Consider the following 23,820-nt stretch of genomic DNA (forward strand, 5'->3'; position numbering starts at 1 on the left):
ATATAATAGCTGCTAAGGAGCCAGGGAAATTTCACAGGTCAAAGAAGAGAAAACAGAAATCAGAAAATTCCTTCCCAGTCAGGGCTAGCCAGGGTCCTTGGAGACAGCTTCTGGTCCTTCCCTCTCATCTGACAGGTAGGAAGTCTGTGAGGTGAGGTCCAGGTACCAGAAGGAGTTGTCCAAGGTCATGCAGAAAATCATTTCCTTGTTTCTCTCTTTCTCTTAAGTGCGGAGCCTCAGAGGTTACATAATGTTAGTACTCACATGACATTTTCCCTTATTAAGAGTTAGGCAGTACTAGAATTGGGTGCTTAAAAGAGCCCAGCACTTATCCGCCTCCAGAAGAAGAACTGGTGGAGTCTAAATGCCCATCAAAGCATGTTATTTTTCACTTTTTGTGCATGCGTTTTTGTTTTATATGAGTCTTCCCAAAAATAACCCATGTGGCAAGATATCTTTTGCATGATCACACATGATCACAGTGTAGATCAATCAAGTTGCTTCTATCTCCAGGAGAGTTAAAAATTATTGTTACATGTAATTGGGGAAAAAGAAAATACTATATTAATATTTTTAAATGATAAAAAAAAAAAGAGGGGCCAGGTCTGAGAATCGGGAGATTTGACAGATTCTAGGCTTGACTCTGCCTTTAATTCACTATGTGACATTAGGTAAGTCAGAAAAGAGAAGGCTTGGGGGGAAGAGTCACACAAATCACTGTCTTAAGTATTTGAATGTCTGCCATGTGGAAGAAGGACTAGATTTTGGCAGAGGAGAACTAAGAGTAATGGGAGGTAGATTTTAGCTCAACATTAGGAGGAGCTATCCACAAGAGGGATAGGCTGCTTGGGAGAAGGAAGGGGATGTTGAATAAGTTCCCCAAAACCACAGTTATTCAGATGGAGGCTGGATTAATACTTGTTAGAAGTATTAAAATTTTATAGAGCAAGAGTTCTTCTTAACTTGGGGTCCAAGGAACATTTAAAATATATTTCAGTAACTATTTCAATATATATAAAATGTCCTTTGTAATGCCATGTATGTTATTTTGTGCATTTAAAAACATTCTGAGAAAGAATCCATAAGGTTAAGAACCTCTATAGTAGAGGATATTCCCATTCACAAATGTGTTAGGTAATCCCAGAAGCCTCTTCCAGTTCTGAATATCTTTGAACTCTGAAGTCCTTCCCTAGATCTTGGTTCCCTTTTCTGTAAAATGAGGTAGATGATGATCTCTGAAGTCCTCTCCCCGATCCCACCCCCAGCTCTGATACCATATGCTCCCAACACCCTACTCCCAGCTCTAGCATTCATTCTATGTTCTGTGCTTCTGAGATGGACTAAAAGCTACCTCTCTACAGGAATATGAAAGCCATTGTTGTTGTTTTTTAATAGCAGGTTTAGCAACAATTGTTTTGGATGGCACTTTTCTCAATCGTTTTCATTAGTAAGTCCTTCCCCAAAAATGTTATCCCCAGTTTAATAAAGAGGAAACTAATGCCCATAGAAACAGGAAGTCACTTGCCCAGAGTTAATATGACCACAGTTAGTGACATGACTAGGATAACAGCTCCCCACCAATAACCATTTCCATTTTGCTAGATGTGACCACCAAAAGCAGCTTGCTCTAGACAGGTACTATGTGAGGAAAGCCAGTGTCATCCCTCTTATTTCTAAGGGGAGTAGCCTTATGTGTGATCAGTTATCAGCTGGGAACAACACATCATTTTCCACTTCTCTTAAATATGCCCCAGTGCGGACAGAGAATCTTGGAGCTGCAAGAGGTCTTTTAGAGATCTCTCTGTTTTCCCTGGCAGGAAGTCATCTGGTCTTTGCCTAAATTCAATTCCACAAGTATTTTTAAATGTGTTTTTTTAGTGCTAGCATGACAAAGACAAAAAAAAAAAGAAAAGGAAATTCCTGCCCTCAAGAACCTTAAAGTAGAGGCAGAATACATAGGTCTACCAGTAAGTACAAAGTAATTTCTAATGATGAGACTGCTGATGGGGGAAGGAAGGGGTTGAAGTCAGGAAAGGTTTCATGTCTGAAGTGGCACCCAAAACACGATTTGAAAAGAAGCCGAAGGAGATGAGAACGGAGTTCATTCCAGAAGTAAGGAGACCACTTATTTGTTCTGTAGAAAAAACAATATTGTGTATGGGCACAGCCAGTAGGATGACTTGACTGGAGCCAAAGGGGAGAGTAAATGAGGGGGAGAGTAATTTGAAATCAGACTGGAAAGGTAGGTGGGAACCAGATTGTGGAGAACTTGAAATGCCAGCCTGAAGACTTTCAGAGACAGGGAGCTCATTATCCCCAGGCAAAGCAGTCTATGCTTAAACAGCTGAGCACTAGGCAAATCTCCCCTGCATCTCCTTCCAGTGGTCTTAGTTCTGCCTTCTAGGGTCAAGAAAAACAAGCCTGCTACCTCTTCCCCAGGAGCTTTTTAAACTCATTGACCACCCCATCTAAATCTTCATTGTGGTCATTTTAATTTTCAACATATACCTTGGCCAGGAGGGTCACAGCAATGGGAGATAAGTTGCATGAGCAGAGGTTATTCCCCATTCTCCTTCCCACAACAGATGAAGAAACTGGTGGTCAGCAAGGAGAAAGGATTCCCCAAGGTCACACAGCTAAGTGCAGAGCTGGGGCACTGTCCTGACTCCAGTCTACAGTCAATTCTTTCTACTATATCACACTCTCTTTGCAGATCAGATTTCAAATGTGTTGTTAGAACTCAGTAATGACTAAGCATAGGTTCCATCCTGGGTTCTTCCCTGCTGCCTAGAATACCTTCCTTCCTACCTCTCCAAGTCCTATCTGTTTTACCTTTTTTCTTTTTTCATAACCCTTACTTTCTGTCCTGATGACAACTCTAGGATGGAAAGGTAAGGGTTAGACAAATGGGGTTAAGTGACTTGCCTGGAGTCACACCGTCAGTATTTGAGGCCAGTTTTGAACAGGTCCTCCTGACTCCAGGCCTGGATCTCTATCCATTGTGCCACCTAGCCTCCCCTCCTATTTTCTAATCCTCTTCTTCTCTCTCCCCTTTCAAATCTAATCTCCCTCCTCACCATCCAACCTCTCTGTACTCTCCCAATCCAAATTGGTTCTAAGCCTGCCACATCTTTCTCCATTGCTCTAAATCATACTTCCTGCCTTGTGTCCTTTGTGCAAGTCACATCATCCTCTGAACTTCGATTTCCTCATATGTAAAATGAGCATTCAGCCACTAATTTCATTAAGCACTGTTTCCAAGGTCCTGGGCTCTATGCTAAGAGTATAAGGAAATAACAGACCTTGCTGCCCATCTACAATCTAATTGGGGAAGACAAGTACATAAATAGATGATGGTCTTATGAAGAAATAGAGGGGCTTAGAGATTAGGGAACTCTTGACTCAAAGCCAGAGGTTATAGGTTTGTACTCACATGGCATTGTACTAGAGCTGGAGAGAGGAGGCTATAGGACAGGGATAAAGAATAGCTCAATTTGCCTGAAATGAGATTAAGTGAAGGGTCATAGAATAGATTTGGATTCAAATTGTGGAAGGTCTTGAATGCTAGGGTCAGTAGTCTTAATCATTCAACAATCCTTCCTTATGTGTCTTCCACCTGCCAGATACTAGGCTTTGCCAGTGGAAGATGCAAAAACAGAAATAGTGCCTATCCTCAAAGAGTTTATATTCTGTCAGGGAAGGTTGGTTTTGTGTTATTGACATACCTATGACATGGTACAGAGTAATTTAGGGGAGAAGGTACTTAGCTAGTATCTGGTGGGATCAGAAAAAAATTTTCATGTAAAAGGTGGTATTTGAGGGTTTGTTTGTTTTACTTTTTTAACATTTAAAAAAAATTTGAGTTATAAATTCTCTTCCTCCAGCCCCTCCCCTGCCCACTTTGAAAGCAAGCAATATGATACCCATTATACATGTGAACTCACGCAAAATATTTCCATTTTAGCCATGTTGCAAAGAAAGTAAAAAAATGTGTCCATCTACACTCAGAGTTCATCAGTTTTCCAGAGCATTTTTCCTAATGAGTCCTTTGGAATTGTCTTAAATAATTGTATTGATCAGAATGACCAAATCTCTCACAGTTGAACATCATTAAAAATTGTTACTGTATACAATGTTCCCCTGGTTCTGCTCACATCATTTTGTATCAGTTCAAATAAGTCTTCTCAGGTTTTTCTGAAACTATTTTCTCATCATTTTTTACAATTCAATAATTTTCCATCACAATTATATACCACCTTGTTCAGCCATTCCTCAACAGATGAGCATTTTGTGGCACTTGAGGCTTAAAGGAAATGAGATTCCAGAAGAATGAGATGAGGGAGGGAGCACACTCCCAGGTGGGAGGATAAGCCAGTGAGAGCTAAGGGAAATGGAATGAACAGTCAGCGGACTAAGTTGGTCAGACCCTGTTGGTTGAGAGCAAATCATGAGGAACTTTATTAATTTTTTAAACCCTTACCTTCCATCTTAGAATCAGTACAGTGTATTGGTTCCAAGGCAATGGGGGTTAAATGACTTGCCCAGGGTCACTCAGCTAGGAAGTGTCTGAGTCCAGATTTGAACCCTGGGCCTCCTGTCTCTAGGCCTGGCTCTCAATCCACTGAGCCACCCAGCTGCCCCCAAATGAGGGATTTTAAATGCCCCACACAGACACTTATTTTTTATCTTGTCTGTGGGTAGCCGGTAGAGATTGGATAGAGGAATGACATGTCAGACTAGCACTTTTGGGAAACAGTTTTGGCCTCTGGTGAAAGATGGTTTTGAGTGTGGTGAAGACTTAAAGTAGGGAGACCATTCCAAGAGCTGGGTAAGAGATGCTGAAGGTCTGAACTCTGGGGAGTGGTTGTGAGAGCAGACAGAAGGACCAGTTGCCAGAGATGTTGTGGAGATAGAAATGACAAGATTTGTTAACTGATAAGTGGGGTTGAGCGAGAGTGAGTCGGAGATCACGGAGGCTTTGAACCTGGCTAGGTGACTGGAAGGATAGGAGAGGGGTGCCCTGGACTGAAATGGGAGTTCCGAAGAGCGCCAGTCTGGAAGGAAAGCAGCTCTGGTTTGGACATGTTGGGCTTGAGAGACCTACGGGATATCGCATTCGCAATGGCCAATGGGGGGTTAGCAGAACTGAAGCGAGGCTCCTTTATTTGGTAGTCAAGGAAGAGCAGTTAAAAGTTGCGAATGCTTTTGGTGGAGGCTGACAGACCACAGAAGAAACAGGATGGCGACCAGCTAGTTACAGTCCTTTAATATCGTGCAGTTCTCAGAAATGAATCTTTATTCTTTACCTCAGTGAAAGAGATTAGCACACTCTCCTGGATTCTCTTTCAGGGCTGTGTGGGAGAAGGAAGAGCTTAGTAGTAGTAGTTGGAAATGTTAGAGCAGAGTGTTCTGAGAAGAGTCCCGGGACAGCCCTCGGAGGGGATGGGGCTGGGCTGATGGGGCCAAGGGAAAGAAAGATCTAAATGCTCTTTAGATTTGGTGAAGATAGCCAGCTGGCTAGAAGTCTGCAGGAAGACCCTGAGAGGAAGTGGGGGAAGAGATGGCAGCCAGGCACTCTGGCCCCTTATGCCATACTGCTCTCCCCAATTCAGCATCTCCCCAGCCCCAGGCCTTTAGCAAAAGTGAAAGTAGGTGGTTCGGCAGGAAGCACCCTAGCTCCGCCCCACCTGGCTCTGACTACCTCGCATCCGGATCTGGGGTTGGGGAAAGAGCTGGGGCGCAGGCTCTTGGGATTGGCCCCTCCAGTGGCAAGTCAGGGTGCGGCGCTTTGCCTGCCCAGAGGCTCAGGTGGAAACAGGTGCTGCCCTGTTCCCAGGATTGGGGAGTCGGGCAGTCTGGCAACCTGGTGGTTAGACGTGCTTAGGAGACTGGCAGAAGGTGTGGCTGCCCAGAGGACACAGGTGTAGGTGTGGGCGGCCTGCCTGGCAAGCCTTTTAAACCTCGGCCTAGCTCGGACTACCTTATGCTTCTCTTGGGTTCTCAGACAGTGCCGGCGGGGGCTGTGGGATCTTCAGATGGAGACTAGGTCTCTGATCTCCCCTCCCCAAAGGTAAGATGCCATATGATCCTTACCCAGTCCCAGATTTTTCCTGTCTGGAGTCACTTTAACAACAAGCTTTCAGGGATCATAGGATATAAAATTAGAAGGCGCCTTAGCAATCATCCATCTCTAAGAAAGATTGATTTTATATACATATATATATATATATATATCTATATATCTCCTTATAACTTATCTTAAAGTTCAGTTTAGAGACCTCTTAAGTCCTCTCATTTTGCAGATAAGGAAACAGAGGCCCACAAAAAGAGAATGACACACTCCAAGGTCACACAAATAGTGGGGGTTGGGGAGGAGGGTTTGAAACCAAGCTCCTTGACTCCAAATACCAGGCTCTTTTCATCTTACCCAATTGCTTCTCCAACAGCAGAGAGGCAGCTTTCCAGATTGGATATCCATCTTTTGTAGGACTTTCTCCCTCTCTGTTGGCAAAGACTATAAGACTTGTTTTACCTGAGGATTAAGTTTTCTAATAGTTATTGTCTGAGCAGCTTTTCTCTTCTCTGGTTCCCATTTTTCTCAGTTCCTTTTCTAAGGAAACTCCCAGGGTTGCCAGAGTCTGTCGTAAGTTCCCTATATAAGTTGGCGCCAGCTCTTCCCCTGCTGGCTCAGGTACCAGCCATTCCCTGGAGTTTACTCAGCCATTCAGACCTTGCCAAAAAGTAACTTCAGACAGGCTCCCCATTTTAGCCTGAGCCTGGGACCACCAGAGGGGGGCAGGGAATGATTGGTTCCAGAACCAGAGAATCCTAAAGTCAGGAACGAACGAACAAACCTCAAGGGCACCTTGCTTTTCTCATGCCTGATCAGGAAATTCTTCCTTGGGTATCCCTAAACAATCAGTCTCTACCAACCTCAATATACAATACATTCTGCTTTTACACAGCAAGAGTAATCATTAGGAATTTTTGGTAAAATAGAATATATTGGAAGTTTTGGAATAATAGAAGTCAAAGTGGGAGTTGAGGCCTGGATCCTATTCTCAGTTCTGCCACGGTTTCTCTTTGTACCTTTGAACAAAATCTGTCCCCTGATTTGAGTTAGTTTCCTGGTCTTATAAAATAAGGCAACAAGAGTAGGTGATCTCTGAGGTCTCATCTTGCTCTGATTTGTGATTTCCATCTTGCAAGTCTCTAGTTTGTCTTGAGGCAGCATAGTACGATAGAAAACATACTGGATTGGGGGCAATTCCTGGAGTTCTGGTACTTACGAAACTTAAGGAATCAATCTATCATTTCCTCTGTAAAACAAGGAGGTGTAGGGACTGTCAGACTGTAGGGATCTTTTATATGTGGTTGAGTACCCATAGTGTTTCTATTTGGGTTTGACATCACTGGTATAATACCATATAATAATATAATACCATAGCGTGAATAAAAGTTCAGGACTTTGAATTAGACAAACCTGTGATTTGAGTCTGGAAAGCTGAGGTGTCCAACAAACCTTCCTATCTGCAGGGGTCACACCAGCCTCTTCCTTTTTTGTGGGGGGGGCACTAAGGAAAGGGGGGGTCTGAGCAGTTGCTTTAATGTGTAGCAAAATAAAGTTCAAGAATCAAAATTCCACAAAACAGGGTTCAAATCCTGCCTCTGATACTCATTAGCTTCAAGAGCCATGATAAGTCACTTTGTTTATTTGAGTCTCTGTGTGCTTGTCTAGAAAGTGGAGTTAGGACAAGGTACACAAATAGTCATAAGGTTCAAATGCAGTCATTGTATGTAAAGCATTTCATAACCTTTACAATACTATATAAATGACAAATTATTCTTGTCATCATTAGTTGAATCAATCTGACAATAAGACAGACTTTGCTGAGTGTTCCTGGAATAGGAGAAAAGGCTAATTTCAGTTTAATATAAAGAAGAGCTTCCTAATCTCAGAACTCTCCTATAGTGGAATGGGTTGCTTTTGATGAATAGGTAGTGGGCTTGCCATCATTGGAGGTATTCAAAGAGGAAGTCTAATAGGGTAGAGAGTAGGCATACTTCTGTCAGGAGCTGAACTGTATATTGTCTAGGTCCCTCTTTCTGCCCTGAGAATATTAGTTTACATATAGTGAAAAGTACACCAAATGCCTTGAGTCCTATCTATTATCTTTATAAGTCTGGTTTCAGGTTACTTCCTTCCCTTCTCTCAAAACCTGTTTCTTCACCTGTAAAACTAGTGTTCTAATATTTTACAGCCTACCCCATGGAGCTTTGGAAAGAAAGTGGTTTCCAGGGTGCTAAAGTCTGGAAGACTCATCTTCTGGAGTTCAAATCCCGCCCCAGACCCTTTCTAGCAGTGTGACTCTGGGCAAGTCACCTAATCCTGTTTGCCTTTTTTTTTAATTTCCTATTTAAAAAAGACAAAACTCCCTGAGGGATGAAGGAAATGCCTCTGTACACAACCAGTTTGGGAGATAGCTTAAACCTTACTGACTTTGGACCATTCAGTAATTACTGTTGCTCATTCTTAAGTGTTCAGGATAGTGCCTCCCTATCTTGGGGCAAGCTGGTATCAAAGTTATCTGGTGTAGATTCCACTTGTGATATTTGCAAAGCACCTGGAAAGATGCCCCACATATAGCAGGTGTTAACACATAAATGCTTGTTTTTTAAAGGGGTTTTGTTGTAGGTCAAGTCTTTGCTTGTAGAGCAATTCACCTGATCATAAGCAACTTCAGGCCTTGTTTGGTCATTTTCAGTTGTGTCCAACTCTTCTCAACCCCACTTGGGGTTTTCTTGGCAAAGATATTGGAGTGGCTTTGCCATTTCCTTCTCCAGCTCATTTTACAGATAAGGAAACAGGTTAAGTGGAGTTAAGTCACTTGCCCAGGGTCCTAAAGCTAGGAAGAGTCTGAGACTGAGTTTGAACTCATGAAGATAAGTCTTAGTGACTCCAGGCCTGGTGCTTTATCCACTGCACCACAGATAGCAAAGATGATTTTTTAATAGGAGGGAGTATAAAAGGATTCATTAGCAGTACTGAAAGGATAACAGCTAGGGAACAGAGTAGATAAAGAGTGCCAGGCCTAGCGTCAAAAGGACCTGGGTTCAATTTTTACCTCACACACTTTCCTAGCTGTGTGATCCTGGGCAATTCACTTAACATCCCAGTTGTCTTGCCCTTGCCATTCTTCTGTAAAGTTGTTACTAAGACAGAAGGTAAGGGCTTAAAAAAAAAAAGTTCATGTTTTAAGATTTGCAAAGCTTCAGTCCATTTGATATGATACCTGGTTCAGGTATTATTAGCCCCATTTTATAGATGAAAAATAGCAACCTCAGAGAGGTGAGGTGATGGTTAAATCTCAGGGACAGGATTTGAAACCAGGTCTTTCAAATCCAGTGCTCTCCCCACTATGCTGTGGAGCTGCCTCTGTCAAGATCCTCATATTTAAGGGATAGCTGAGTGGTTCAGTGGATTGAGAGTCAGGCCTAGAGACAGAAGGTCTTGGGGTCAAATGTGGCCTCAGACCTAGCTGTGTGACCCTGGGCAAGTCACTTTAAGCCCCATTGCTTAGCCCTGACCACTCTTCTGCCTTAATACATAGTATTGATTCTAAGACAGAAGGTAAGGATTAAAAAAAAAATCTCATATTTAGAGAGAAAATGACTCCTTTCCAAAATCATCTATGCTCACTTATATAAAATATCTTCAAAGTGATGAGCCAAATTTGAGGCAATCTGTGCATCCCCAGTCATTTCCTATTCTAATTCAGATTCATAGTCAATGAAAAGCAGCTTCTATATTAGATTACATCCCTGGTCAAACTCTTTGATAAATCATTGATTTATTCTGTTTGGCTCAAGCAAATTCCTTCCCAGAATATCATAGCTGGCAGGGTCTTCTGGCAGCAGCCTGTCCAACCTGTACCTGAATAAGAATGCCCTCCTTGGATGGGGAGCTCCCTGCCTTGTCCACCTGTGGACAGCTCCAGCTCTGCCCTTCTCATTCCAAGAGTTTGCCCTGGATCTGACCTGTGAACGGGCTAGAAACCGTCACCAAAGCCTCTGTCTTAAGGCCAGGCTGAGGGTGGGACCCCATTATGCAGTAGACAGCATGATGTGTGGTGATGTCATAGACCCTACCATGGGACTTTAGCAAATATAAAAACAAATCACAACCCCAAAAAATCAATTTGGGAGGAGGGGGGGGAGAGTTCCCTGTGGAGTGGAAGACCATCTTAAGAGAGGCAGTCTTTCCTGGAGAAAGAAAATCTAAAAGGTAAAATTCAACTGCCAACCCTTCCAAGAAGGTTAAAGTACAAAACAGTCTGTTTGGCAGGATGATTTTTTAAAATGACAAAGGGGCAAACTAGGTAGCATGGTAGAGAGCCAGGCCAGTAGTCCAGGGGACCTGGTTCAAATCTAGTCTCAAACACTTCTTAGCCGTGTGACCCTGAGCAAGTCATTATTGCCTAGCCCTTATTACCACTTGCAATTGATGTTTGTATTGATTCTAAGAAAGAAGGCACGGGTTTTCTTTAAAATGACAATATTAGATTTGGGCACTCTTCCCCCTTCCTGTACTCTTGTCAGAACACTTGTAGAAATGTACTAGAAAAAAAGCCTTCAAGTGGATCATAAAGCTCTGTTCCTGATTCTCTGATTCCGGCAAGTAAACTTTGTGTTACTAGGCTTGGCTGGCTCAGCACTTGCAGTCTCTCTGGCAGAAAAGCTCAGATTCTTGGCAGATGAGCCGGGCCCCTATGTGAAGAAGGCCTAGAGAGGAAAAAATCACAGCAGGTGACCCCATCTGCTGGATGGATTGTTCCAGCATTCTCCAAAAGGACAGTTGTCAGGCAGTGTGCAAACACACCCCTCCTCACCCCCACTCCTGTGTGGGTTCAGGGACAATAAAGAGGGGTCAAACGAGGTCTTTAGGCCCAACCCCCTCATTTCTCACCTGAGAAACTGAGCTCCAGAGTGGGGAGCATCTTTCCTCTGGGTCTAGTTAGTAATGGCAGGCTCATAGGTCTGATAACAGATAACATGGGGCTCTCTCCTTTCCATTCCATTCCCCTTCTTCCCCTTTAAAGTCTGGGATTTTCCCTAAAGCCATAGAGGTGGGGGAAAGTGTGCTCAGTCAACCTTTACTCAAAAAACCCCTGTGAACTTACTCAGCTCTTCACTGGATTTCAACCAAAGATCCAGCTTCCTATCTTAGGGAAGAAGAGGTTAGTGAATGTGGTCAGAACGAAAACCTCAGCACAATTCCTTTAAAATATTTTTAGAACACCCTTAAAATTACATTTCCCCGCAACTATGTGGCTCAGTGTAAGAGAGCCAGGTCCAGAGGTGGGAAGTTCCTTGGTTCAAATGTGACCTTAGGTACTTCCTAGCTATGTGACCCTGAGCAAGTCACCTTACCCTACTTTCCTAGCCTTGCTGATCTTTTGTCTTGGATAATTAACATCTGATAACTAGCTGATATTTAGCATCAGTTGATGCTAAATCAACAGATAATTAGCATCAATTCTAAGATAGAGGGTAAGTGTTTAAAAAAACACATACACATTTACACCAAATTATTTGTAGAATTCTTTTAACCTGCCTAGTGAACCTGGGATGGAAGAGTCTTAATGCAAGTGATGCTTTTCTCTTTCCCAATCCCTAAACATAAAATATGAGTAGAGGAAACTGAATTTGGAGAACCTGCTTCAGAATCCATCTCTGTTTGACTTAGGCTGAACTCACTCACCCTCCCAGGCACCATTTTCTTCACTTGCTAAAATGAACAAGGATGGACTAGATCAGCCTTTTCTAAATTCTGGTTAAGCTCCACATCTCTCATTCCTCCTGATTTCCTAATCCAGGGCTCTTTTAGCCATCATGCTTTCCTCTAGGTCAGAGGTTTTCAATGAGAGGGTGTGGGCTCATTGAGTCCCAAGAAGAGAGAGTAATTCTATACCTAAAATGTCTGTGGTTCATCAAAGTTTACAGACTGTTTTGCCCAAATCAGTCACATAAGAACATATTACTGGGGCAGCAAAGTGGCATAGTGGATAGAGAGCTATATCTGGGTTCAAATTTGGCCTCATATATGTCCTATGTGACCCTGAGGAAGTCACTTGACTTCATTTCCCTAACCCTTGCCCTGCCATCCTAGAATTGATACATGGGCCATAAAATAAGAATTTAAAATAATAATAATAATATATTAGGACCCTTAAAGGTGAAAAGGCCAACCTGCTCAAAGAGATGTAAACAGTGAGGGTCCTAAACCAATCTCTGTGGTGTTTCCCCATACTTTTATTTTTGTTGATATATTTTGTGTTTTGTTTGCATCACCCTTCATCTGAATATTCCCCTCCCTCCCCTCTCCATTGATGATAATCTTTTAATAAAGATTACCAAAAAGAGGGGGAGAGCAGTTGAGTAAATAACCTTCATCAACAACTATGCCTCCACAAAGAAGAAAAGGAAGTGTACTGGAGTTAGAACTTTCTAACATAACTTTCCAGAAATGGAATGGATTTCCAGGGGAGTCCCTCAAACATAACTGTCTTAATAAAGATGCTTCTGAATAGTTCTGAGCTATTAAAGATGGACTGTCATTCAGACGATTCTATGAATCTGTGGAGTGAAATAATTCTGAAGACTTGATCATCATGAGGTCCCCTTCCCTGACTCTTCTCAGAGCAAGTTCTTTCTCTGAGCCTCATTTTCTCCTCCTATAAAATAAGGATTAGACCAACTGATCTTCAAGGAACTTTTCTGCTCTGATCTTATCCATTTTTAACACATATTTTAAAAGGAGGGACAAAAGGGCCACATTTCCTGACCTATTATTCCAAAAGTTTTATCCACTATCTTGGGTTTTCTGGAAAGTAGACTCTCAAGGTAAACTTTAGAAATGCCCTTTCTATTCTTTTCTAAGAACTTAGCCTTAGTTGATACAAAGTGAAGGGAGCAGAACCAGGAGAACATCATCATACACAGCAGTATACAACAGTGTATGATGATCAACCATGAATAATTTAGTTATCCTCAACAATGCAATGGTCCAAGATAGTTCTGAAGCCCCTATGATGAAAAATGCCTTCCACATCCAGAGAATGAACTGATGGAATCAGAATGCAGATCAAAGCATACTTTTACTTTATTTTTCTTGGGAGTTTTTTTGTCTGTGCTTTCTTTTGAGACATGGCTAATATGGAAATATGTTTTGCATGGATATATATATATATATAATCTATATCAAGTTGCTTGTCTTCACTAAGAGGGGAGGGAAGGAGAGGATTTGGAACTTAAAAATTGTACATGTAATTAAGGAAAAAACAAAAGACAAAAAAATTCTCCTGGGGCAGTGAGATAGGAACAGTGGATAGAGTACCAGACCTGGAGTCAAGAAGACCTGGGTTCAGATCTGGCCTCAGACACTAGCTGTGTGACCCTGAGGAAGTCACTTAACCCCAATTGCTTAGCCCTTGCTTCTTTTCTGTCTTAGAATTGACAAGAGGTTTTGTTGTTGTTTTAATGATCCATCAAGTTTTGTAAATGAACAACCAAAAAAAAACTTTTTTGACCTTTAAAGTCGCAGGCTTAATCATTATTAGGAAGGAAAATTCTGATGGTATCTTTTTATTTCTAGCCCTTTGACCAGTAAAGGGATGAGTTTATAACAGGAAAAAGCATAGAATTGAATGGCAATCCTCACTCTGAAGTTCTTGCTGGCTCATGGAGAATCCTATACTCCAAGTTCTTCCTAAGCAGAAAATCCCCTTCCCAGCAGTTTTCCCCAGTAACAAGAGAATTCACTACTCCTCACCACTATATTAGGATGCAATAAATGTTTGTTCCTTGAAGCCATTGCAGAGTTTTTTTTGGTGGTTTGGTTTGGTTTTGTTCTTCATCTCCTTGTTTTTCCCTGGCTGAAAGAGTGGCAGCTCCTAACTGACTCAGTGACACTGAGTTTTAGGTTGGTTCCCCCCTCCTCTGGCAGCCTGGTAACACAACCACCAGTGTATTGGTATTAGACTTAGTTCTGGCATGTAATTGGCCTAGCCCACTGGGCAGAACTCCCAAGCGCCAGAGAATCATCCAGTCTGTCTCTGCTGGTAACAGACCCACACCCCTCCAAACCAGCTTATGCCAGTTGACCTATAGGTTTATCTACCTTTAGAACTAAATATAGAACTTGAAGAGATCATTGCAAGGTCCACGTTGATTCTCGCTTTTACCTATTTGCCCCAGCCTTTGGGCATCAGGCCTGTGAGTTGTTTATTCAGGATGTCATTTTGTTTTTGTTAACCCCTCAGAGATTGTCACCTTTTCTTGGGACTGCAAGTTGTTTTGTTGTTTGTTTTTTTAAGGAATTCCTTATATAGAGACTTGTTATAAAACTGGTAATGACTTCCCCATCCCTGAAGATGCTCAAGCAGAGTCTGGGATAGTATGGAGGGAAGTTTCTGAATGCAGTAGTAGCTGCTTTACTGGTTGTCTCCTAGCCTAGTGATGTCACGACTCTTATATAAAGTTTGCTGAGTGCCTTCAATAATTCTCTGCCTAGAAAATCCTAAAAAGGAGAAGGGAGGAAGGGAGGCAGCAAGGGTCAGAGTTAGAGACTGTCTAATGAATGGTTCTCAGCATTGAGAAGTGACCCCAGAGATCAAACCTACACTGAGGCTTATCAAAAATCATTTCTCTTCTGTCCCTTGAAACTAACCAAGATATGTAACTCACTTTTCATTTCCCAATAGCCCTGCCTTGGGTGGCAGCTTCTATCTCTGCCTCTCGAGGCAAAGGCCATTAAGTTAGGCATTACATAGATGGAGTTAGGTGACTGGTTCAAGCAGCTCTTTCACCCACTACTTCCAAATTAGTCACTTCCCCTCTCTCTCTTAAGTGGCAGTCACCTCATCTGTAAAATGGGTATAACAACACTTGATCTTCCTGTGTTCAGCAAGCCTCAGGGAAAGCCTTTTATCAAACTGTAAATCACTATAGAAACGTGACCATTATTATTATTGTTGTTGTTTGTTATTTCTGCTACTTCCCAGACTCACTCTGGGAAGGAAGGCAAGTTGAGACAGACCTCCACCCCAGCAGTATGTGAGTAATCTCCCCAGACCAGAGTCAGCACTTCCCCATGTGTCAGCTGTTAATGAGGATAGCTGTTTCCTCAGCAACAGGGTGGAGGAGGGGTGAAGAGGTGGGTCAGCCAGCTGGCCATCTGTATATAGGCCACAGCCTGCCCACCTTCCCAGGAATGCAGCCACCCCCAGAGCTGGGTGTGGATGGGAACCATTGAGGAGGGCCAGCATTGCGTGTTTTCCTGTTGCTTAGATGCTAAAACCAGAGTTCCCAAGGTTCTGGGCTCTTCTGTTTCTGGTTCTCACCCAGCCTGTAATGCAGCTACTCTTCAAAGGACAAGGACCAGATTCTAGAACTCTGAGCTAGAAGCAACTGAGACACAGGTGACTCTAACTCCCCTTATTTACAGAAAAGGAGACTGGGTCCTGTTTGGGAAAGCCACTGAGCTCTGGCCTAGATCTAAAAGTTGCAGAACAGAGACCATCTAGAGCAGCGGTTCTCAACCTCCCAATTTGTAGCCATGAGAATACATCATGCATATCAGGTATTTACATTCTGAATCATCACTGTAGCAAAATTACAGTTTGAAGAAGCCACCAAAATAATGTTTTGGCTTGGGGTCACGGCAACATGAGGAACTGTATTGCGGGGTCACAGCATTAGAAAGGTTGAGAGCCACTGATCTAGTCCAACTCCTTCATTTTATAAATGGGTAAACTGAGGAATGTCACAGTGAATGAATAGAGAACTGGGTTGGAGTCAGGAAGACCAAAGCTTAAATCTGGCCTGAGACATCAGCTATATGACCCTGGGCAAGTCATTTAATCCTGTTTGCTTCAATTTCCTTATCTGTCACATGAGTTGGAGAAGGAAATGGCTAACTTCTCCCATATCTTCATCAAGAAAGCCTCCAAATGGAGTCATAGTCAACAACTGAACCAAACTGAGGAATGGAGTAAAAGGAACCTATTCACAGTGCCACAGTTAAGCTCACGTTTGCATAGGACTTCGTAATTACAACCACATTACAGCCTGGTGAGGCAGACAGTGTAGTAGTAGCAAGTGCCCCCATTTTACAGATGAAGGGAAAATGAGGCTGAAAAGTGAAAGATTGCCCCCTTCCCCCAGTCATAAGATAAGTCTTATTAGAGAGTAGCGGGACTTTTGAACCCGGGCCTTCCACTGTCTTGATTCTTTGCTCTATCTCCACGTCAGTGCCTTCCTAAGGAGGACTGTTTTCCCCCTCTGACATCACATTATTTGGTTTTAGCTATCCCTGTATCCATTATTCCCCCCACCCTTTGATCATTAAGCCAGACTGTCTTACTTAACAAATGGCTTAACTCCATTCATCGTTTACTAAGTGCCTCCTATGTTCTGTGCCTTATTTGGCCCTAGATACAAAGAGGAAAAACTACAAATTATCTGTCCTCAAGGAGTTTATAGTCTCATAAATGTATCCTGTCTCTCCTGTCCTTCTGAAAAGATCGGCTGTGAACCTCCTACGGTCAGCTCCTCCCAGCACTGGAGAAGCAGAGGCCAATATCTGCTTTTACTTGTAGAAAGGAGACTCGGATCAGGATTCTTGAATTAAACATGCTCTACCCGGCTCCCTCTCCCTCCCTTCCCAGGCTGCCCGGTGAACAGCTTGGTCAAGGGGGAGGTGGGAGGCACCTGCAGCACTAAGAGCCCAGGGCAAGACACTCAGATTCCCTTCTTGCTCTGCCTTGTGCGGGGTCCTTTGGGTGGCTCGCCGCACCTAGCTGGCCTTTTAAAAGCCATTCCAGTATTGCTGTTCTCTATTATGGGACCCCTTTCAGCTCTGTGAGAGAGGGCCCCCAGATCATCTTAGCCTTTTCCTAATGATGAGTAAAATTAAGAATAGTAACTCATACTATAACTCCCTTTGGATCACAATAATAAGTAGCACAGTGGGAAGACCAGACATGTCCCAGCCATGTGATCCTGGGCAAGTCACTTAGCCCCATTTGCCTAGCCCTCATGGCTCTTCTGTCTTAGTTATGATGCCATAGGAGACAACTGTGGAAACAGAAATGTATTAGAAAAATATAGGATTGATCACATAGTGCAATAGGGATGATAATTAGGGTTTTGACGTTAAAGGATCTCTCTACTGCAAAGATGAATAACATGGAAATAGGTTTTGAACAATGATACATGTATAACCCAGTGGAACTGCTTGTCAGCTCTGGGAAGGGGAAGGGAAAAATCATGAATTATGTGACCATGGAAAAATGCTCTAAAATAGAAAGAAAGAAAGAAAGAAAGAAAGAAAGAAAGAAAGAAAGAAAGAAAGAAAGAAAGAAAGAAAGAAAGGAAAAGAATTGATGCCAAGACAGAAGAGGGAGGGGCTGGGAAGATGCAGAGTTGTTTGTTTGTTTTAAACCCTTACCTTCTTCTGTTTTAGAGTTGATATTGGATCTCAGGCAGAAAAGCAGTAAGGACTAGGCAGTTGGGGTTAAGTGACTTGCCCAAGGTCACCCAGCAAGGAAGCATCTGAGGTTAGATTAGATCTCCCATCTCTGACCTGGCTCTCTATCCACTGAGCCACCTAGCTGCTCCAGAAGAAAAGGATTTTTAAAAAAATAATAATTATTATTATTATTATTATCATCTCATTGGAGAATCTTAAGGGGGTCAGGATTACAGGCTGTGTAGCTTACGTCATAGACTTTTGAGTTTGAACTCCAGAGGTCAAATCCACGCCTAAGCAAAATCAGCCCTCCTACAGTCATTGAGAAATTATCATCCAAGGCCCCATCTGAATACATCCAGCAGAGAGACATTTACTCTGTACTCCCTGACTCCTTAATGTTAGCATTCCAAGCCCTTCACAGTCTGGCTGCCCTGCCACACTCTCCTTTCCAGCCTTATCTCATTACTGACCACTCTGTTCCTTAGGTTCCAGGTCAGCTGGGCTACACTATGCATACTCGATTTTCCTGACACTATTCCTCAGTGTTCCCTCATCCTTGGAACCTCCCAACCTTCTCCAAAATCCTCTTTGGACCTCACAGGGCACCTGCTTGTACCTCTTGGATGCTAATCAGGGTCTGGTCCACATCCTAATCACTATGTAAGAGTCTTAGCCCCACCACTAGACTGGGAGTTTTCTGAGGACGGGGCTGACAGCTCTTTTTCGGATTTTGTGTCTCTTCTCCTCCATCCCCAAAAGCAGGTCTTTAACAAATAGTGGTTGAATTGATCTGACATTATATTGTGGGATAGCCCTGTGACTTTACCTTGACTGGCTGTAACTTACACTCTTCTCCCTCCTCTGCATCCACACTGACCCATTAGAGATAAGGAAACCTTGTTTTGAGTTCCTCGGATCTGTGTATTATATGTTGAGAATCCCATTTGGAGAAATCATCTTCATATCAAACCTGCATGATAGTCAGAAACCATCATAGTCCAAGGGTGTTGTAAACTAGTTTTCAGTGCATTTCAGACCCTCTGAGGGTTAATCACCAAGATAGGATCTTTTCCACATCTTACAGATGAAGCAGAATCTTAAAACAAATTTCTAATCTGTTTTCCCATCCCTAAAATAAAGAAATCAAACATAATGCCCTCTTAACATCATTTCCCTGAATCTTAAAATCCTAAAATCCAGAGGGGCAGCTAAACAGCACAATGGATGGAGGGCCAGAGGACTTGGGTTCAAATGTGGCTTCAAACACTTCTAGCTATATGACCCTAAGCAAGTCACTTAATCCCAGTTGCTTAGCCCTTGCCACTCTTCTGTTTTAGAATTGATATTTAAGAAATTAATTTTGGTTTTAATCCTATAATTCAGGGACTAATATGAATGTTCCTAAATTCAGGATTGGAAACTGCCTCTCTGAGTATTAGTCCTATACAATAGGGCCTCATTCAAGGACCCTAGGACCCCTGTCCTCAGGATACACTAAAGACGCAGGCGACAGGAATATCTGGAGGGTGGGAACTGTTTGGAACAGGAACTCTTAGCTTAACGAGAAGTCTGCCGAAGGAATATAGGTCAGAGTGTTTATTATATGCTGATGTCTTGGGTGTTGCCCAAAGAAACCAAACTGACTGCAATATTAGATTGCTTATGATGGAAAAGGGAGAGACCCTCGGGATAAAGAGCCACCATCAGGCATCAACTCTGAAAGGCCATGGTCAGGCAGAAATAGCCCTCAGTCAATCAAGGGAGGTCTCGACCCCAAAATGAGGTGGTGGGACTGTTCCCTCTCCCAGCTGTGGTGTCAGGCAGCTATGGCGCAAGAAGCACTGAATTTGGAATTGGGAACCTTGGGTCAAGTGCTGGCTTGGCTGCTTTATCACCGGTGTGATCGTTTTTACATCTCTGAGGCAGACTCAATTTTCCTGTTTCTAAAGAGAGAAGGATCTGAATTCCCTTTGAGCTCTGAAATACCAAGATTTTGGACATATCCAGTATAAGAGAACCCTGGATTTAGAATTAGGAAATTGAGATTCATATCCATGTTCTACCACTAATATTAGCTGTATAACTTTGGTCAGGTCTCCAGAGGGGTCAGGGAGAGGAAGAGAAAAGGGTGCATAAAACCAAAATCAAATGAAGCAGATGGAAGAACTCTTAACAGGAGCTGGTCAGAATCTCTGGGGAGGAGGCCCTGGCGTCCATTAGCTCCCTGCATGGATCTGGATACAAGTTCATCTCTTAACTATTGTTTATATAGGAAGGGTTTTGGCTCAAGAGTTTTTGTCAGTCAGTCATTTCAGTGGCATCTCTGACTCTCCATGATCCCATTTGGGGGGTTTTCTTGGCAAAGGTACTAGAGCAGTTTGTCATTTTCTTCTCCAGCTCATTCATATGAATAAGGAAACTGAGGCATACAGTTAAATGGCTTGCCCAAAGACACACAGCTAGTATCAGAGGCCAGGTTTGAACTCGGGAAGGGACGTCTTTCTAATTCCAAACAGGACACTATCCACTATATCACCTAGGTGCCCAGTACTAGGATTATCATCCCTATTTCACAGATGAAGAAATGGAGGTCCAAGGTATAGCTGTGTCCCCTTTTTCCAAATGTGTCCCAGGAACCATCTGACTAGCCTGACTACCTCGGCCAATATAACCCACCCTGGGTCATTGTGGGTAAGTCTTCCATCCATCCTTAAGGGAGCTTAGGGATCATTGAGCAGGAAAGGAAGGCTCAGAGAGAGGAATGGGCTTATTCATAGTCCCCATTATTAGGGGCTGCTCTGGGTTCCCTTGAGTGGCAGATCATACAATACTACTACTGTACTAGTGATGGGCTGGGACTTGCTGTGTGATCCTGGCAAGGTCCTTCTTTTTCCGGGGCTCATTCTCCCCAACTGAGATTGAGGTGTCGGAGATTGCATTTCCCAGGCTCCAGGGGCCCTGTTCTCCTTCCCCCACTGTTTTCAGCTCACAGCAGTGACTTTTTCAGCTTATGCAAACAAATTTCTCCTGCATCACCCCTGTGTAGAATCATCTTTGACTATTCAGACCTTGTTACCAACAAAATACTGTATTGTTCACATTCTAGAGACTTGCAGATATAAAGCCAGCATTTCCTTTGAGGCTTAAACCTGCCCTGAAAGGAAGGAAGTTAGAACCAGAAGAGAATTTAAAAGCTACAGAATAAAGAGATAACATGGGGGGAATAGGAGGACATTGTTATATATGGAGTGTTCACAAAGACTTTGAGGATACCCCGTATATAAAAAAAAAAACTTTTGACATGATATCAGTAGGAGCCGGGCTTCAAAACCTGGCCCTGGCCACTTAATGCTGTGTGACCTAGGGCAAATTACTTCATTTCTGGACCTTCCAAGGTTTTTTTATCTGCCCTAATATCATGTTTGTTTTTTAAACCCTTATCTTCCGTCTTAGTACAGAAAAGGAGCAAGGACTAGGAAATTGGAGTTCAGTTACTTGCCCAGGGTTATACAGCTAGGAAGTGTCTGGAGTCATATTTGAACCCAAGTCCTCCGCTATGCCACCTAGCTGTCCCTTTATAGTGGTTTGTTTTTGTGTGTATGTGTTGTTTTGGAGTTTTTTTTAAACCTTTATTCTCCATCTTAAAATCAATAATACTGTGTATTAGTTCCAAGGCAGAAGAGTGATAAAGGCTAGGTAATGGGAGTTAAGTGACTTGCCCAGCATCACTCATCGAGGTAATGTCTGAGGTCAGATTTGAACCCAGGACCTCCCATCTCTAGGCCTGGCTCTCAATCCACAGAGCCACCAGGCTACCCCTCACTTTATAATGTCTTAACATTAAAAAGACCAGAATTTAAGCACACTTGGCTATACCAATGTGCCCTGATAACACAGTGCATTTATTTTAAAATTCATAAGGCCAAGAAAATAGAGATCGTAGGATGAAATATTTTGTTTCATAGTAAAATTTTATTTCACAGTCAGTTGACACCCCCTGGTCCTTCTAGCAAAGATTTACAAAGCATAGTTCCTCTAAGGTAGGTACCTTCCGACTCCTAGTATGCCCATTTTACAGATAACTCTTGGGTCAGAACTTGAGTTACTTTGCCCAGGGTCACAAAGCTTGCTAAATAGCAGAGCTGAAATTGGAATCAAATTAAGTCTAGCAGTTCTCTGCTAGACCCCCTTGCCTGAGAGAAATGAACTAGAGCTAAAAAGTCTCCCCTAGCTTTAAATTCAGTGATAATTAATTTTTAGGAGAGATTCATGCTTTAGGTAGGAGTCAAACTAGATAACCCCCCCCCCCCCCACTCCCCAGGGATTCTGCCAGTGCTGTGCTGGAACCCATTCCAACAGGACTGCTGTTATTTGCAATACATTTAAAGTCCTTTTAAGGGGATTCACTTCAGGGCCAGGTTGGGAGAGGAATGAGAAAAATGCCATTGAATGACTTCATAGTCACCTTTCCCTTTGAAACCCCAAATGGGATCAGGATCACCCTTTGTCACTGCCTTTTTTAGCCACAGTCTCTGATTCAGATGATTCTGTCATTTCCAAGATTCATATCCAGTCTGAGGAGAACATTTTTTCCCCATTGGAGAAATCCAGGAGAATGTGATTTGTTCCCTGGAGGGTGTCTGAACATTGGGAGCTTGTTGGCAGTTTACAGGAAGGAGCCAAGGACCCCTCTCTGGAGGGTTAGCTGCCCCACTCTGTGTGTTTGAGGCAAAAAATCAATCCATTTGTTCCTTTGGTTCCACACGTACAGTGCCAGAGTTGTTGGTAGAAGAGAGAGATAGGAAGGCCACAAAGATAAGGTTCTACTTATCCTTATCACACCTGAAACAACCCAACAATGATCTCACCTTCCCTCAGCTGGCAGAGCCTAGAGTGCCCCTTGAAAAAGTCAGTTGAGCTGAAATCTAGCATGACCACTGAGCTAGATTTGACTCAAATGACCAGGGAAAGCTACCAAGTGCTTCAGGGCAGCTGGCTCTGGACTCTCATTTGGACCATTCCTCCCCTGGCCCCTCAGCAGCCAGACTGAAGGATTCCACCTGTTCTAACTCATTAGCCAAGACTACCTGGTCAGTGGTCAGAATGAGACTCTTGAGAGTACCTTCTCCAACCCTTCCCTGAAATGGACTTTCAGTTTTTCCTGACACGGGGTCATCCACTTTCCCCTGAAGCCTTCCAGTTAATTGGAGAATCATGCACTGTCTCCATAAGCCAGCCAATCCATTTGGCTTTTGGGCAGCTCTGATAGGAAGTTTTTAGAAATTCCTCGACTTTTCAGAGAAAACTATAATACTTTTTTTTTTAAGTTCATTTTGATTCAAATTATTACTTTCCTGTACACTACTTTAGATCTGTAAAAATGAAAAGGGGTACAATGCGGGAGGGGGATCATACCAGAACACAAATAAGCATGAGGCGTACCCTTGACAACTGGCCCATGATCATTTACAGAGCAGAGGCTGTGTTTGGAAATGATCCCAGTGTCATTCATTTATTGCAGAGACTTTCCAGTGACAGAAGCCATGGGGAAGGAGGGGGGGAGAGGGAGTGGAAATGAACCAGGGAAGCCCATGTTTGGTCAAAAACAAGATACAGCCATGACATATCCACAGTGAGGTGAGTAGAAAGAGAGAGACCTGGATTTGAAGTTGAGACCTAGATCAGAATCTGAGTTCTAGACAATCAGTGTCATTGTGCTGAGTTCTTCTAAAACTCTTTTTAAAAAGTAAACATGGAGCCAATTAGGGGACCCAGTGGATGGAGAGCCAGGCCTAGAGATGAGAGGTTCTAGGTTCAAATTTGACCTCAGACACTTCCTAGCTGTGTGACCTTGGGCAAGTCACTTAATCCCCCCATTGCCTAACCCTTCCTGCTCCTCTGTCTCAAAACTGATACTAAGACAGAAGGCAAGAGTTTTGTTGTTTTTTTTAAAGCAAAAATAATTTGAAGGAGTCTTATTTGGAGCAAGTCATTTCCTTTTTTGGCCTTATTTTCCTTCTTTTATAAAAATGAGGATTGCAAGACTTTCGCTGCCTAGCTCACAGATTGTTAGGAGAAAACCTTAAAACCTTATAGAAATAGAAATAGGAGCTTGTAAAAAGAAAGAGAGAGAGAGAGAGAGAGAGAGAGAGAGAGAGAGAGAGAGAGAGAGAGAGAGAGAGAGAGAGAGAGAGAGAGAGAGAAAGAAAGAAAGAAAGAAAGAAAGAAAGAAAGAAAGAAAGAAAGAGAGAAAGAAAGAGAGAAAGAAAGAGAGAGAGAGGAGCTTG

At 42.9% G+C, this 23,820-nt stretch overlaps 1 protein-coding gene across 4 annotated transcripts in view; it reads left to right on the forward strand.

Moving 5' to 3' along the window:
- DLGAP4 (DLG associated protein 4) overlaps nt 1-23,820 on the forward strand; it is a 251,795-nt gene that overhangs the window by 191,942 nt on the left and 36,033 nt on the right. The gene's annotated exons all lie outside the window — the stretch shown is intronic.

The sequence above is a fragment of the Monodelphis domestica genome, chromosome 1, assembly GCF_027887165.1.
Source record: "Monodelphis domestica isolate mMonDom1 chromosome 1, mMonDom1.pri, whole genome shotgun sequence".
Classification (NCBI taxonomy): Eukaryota; Metazoa; Chordata; class Mammalia; order Didelphimorphia; family Didelphidae; genus Monodelphis; species Monodelphis domestica.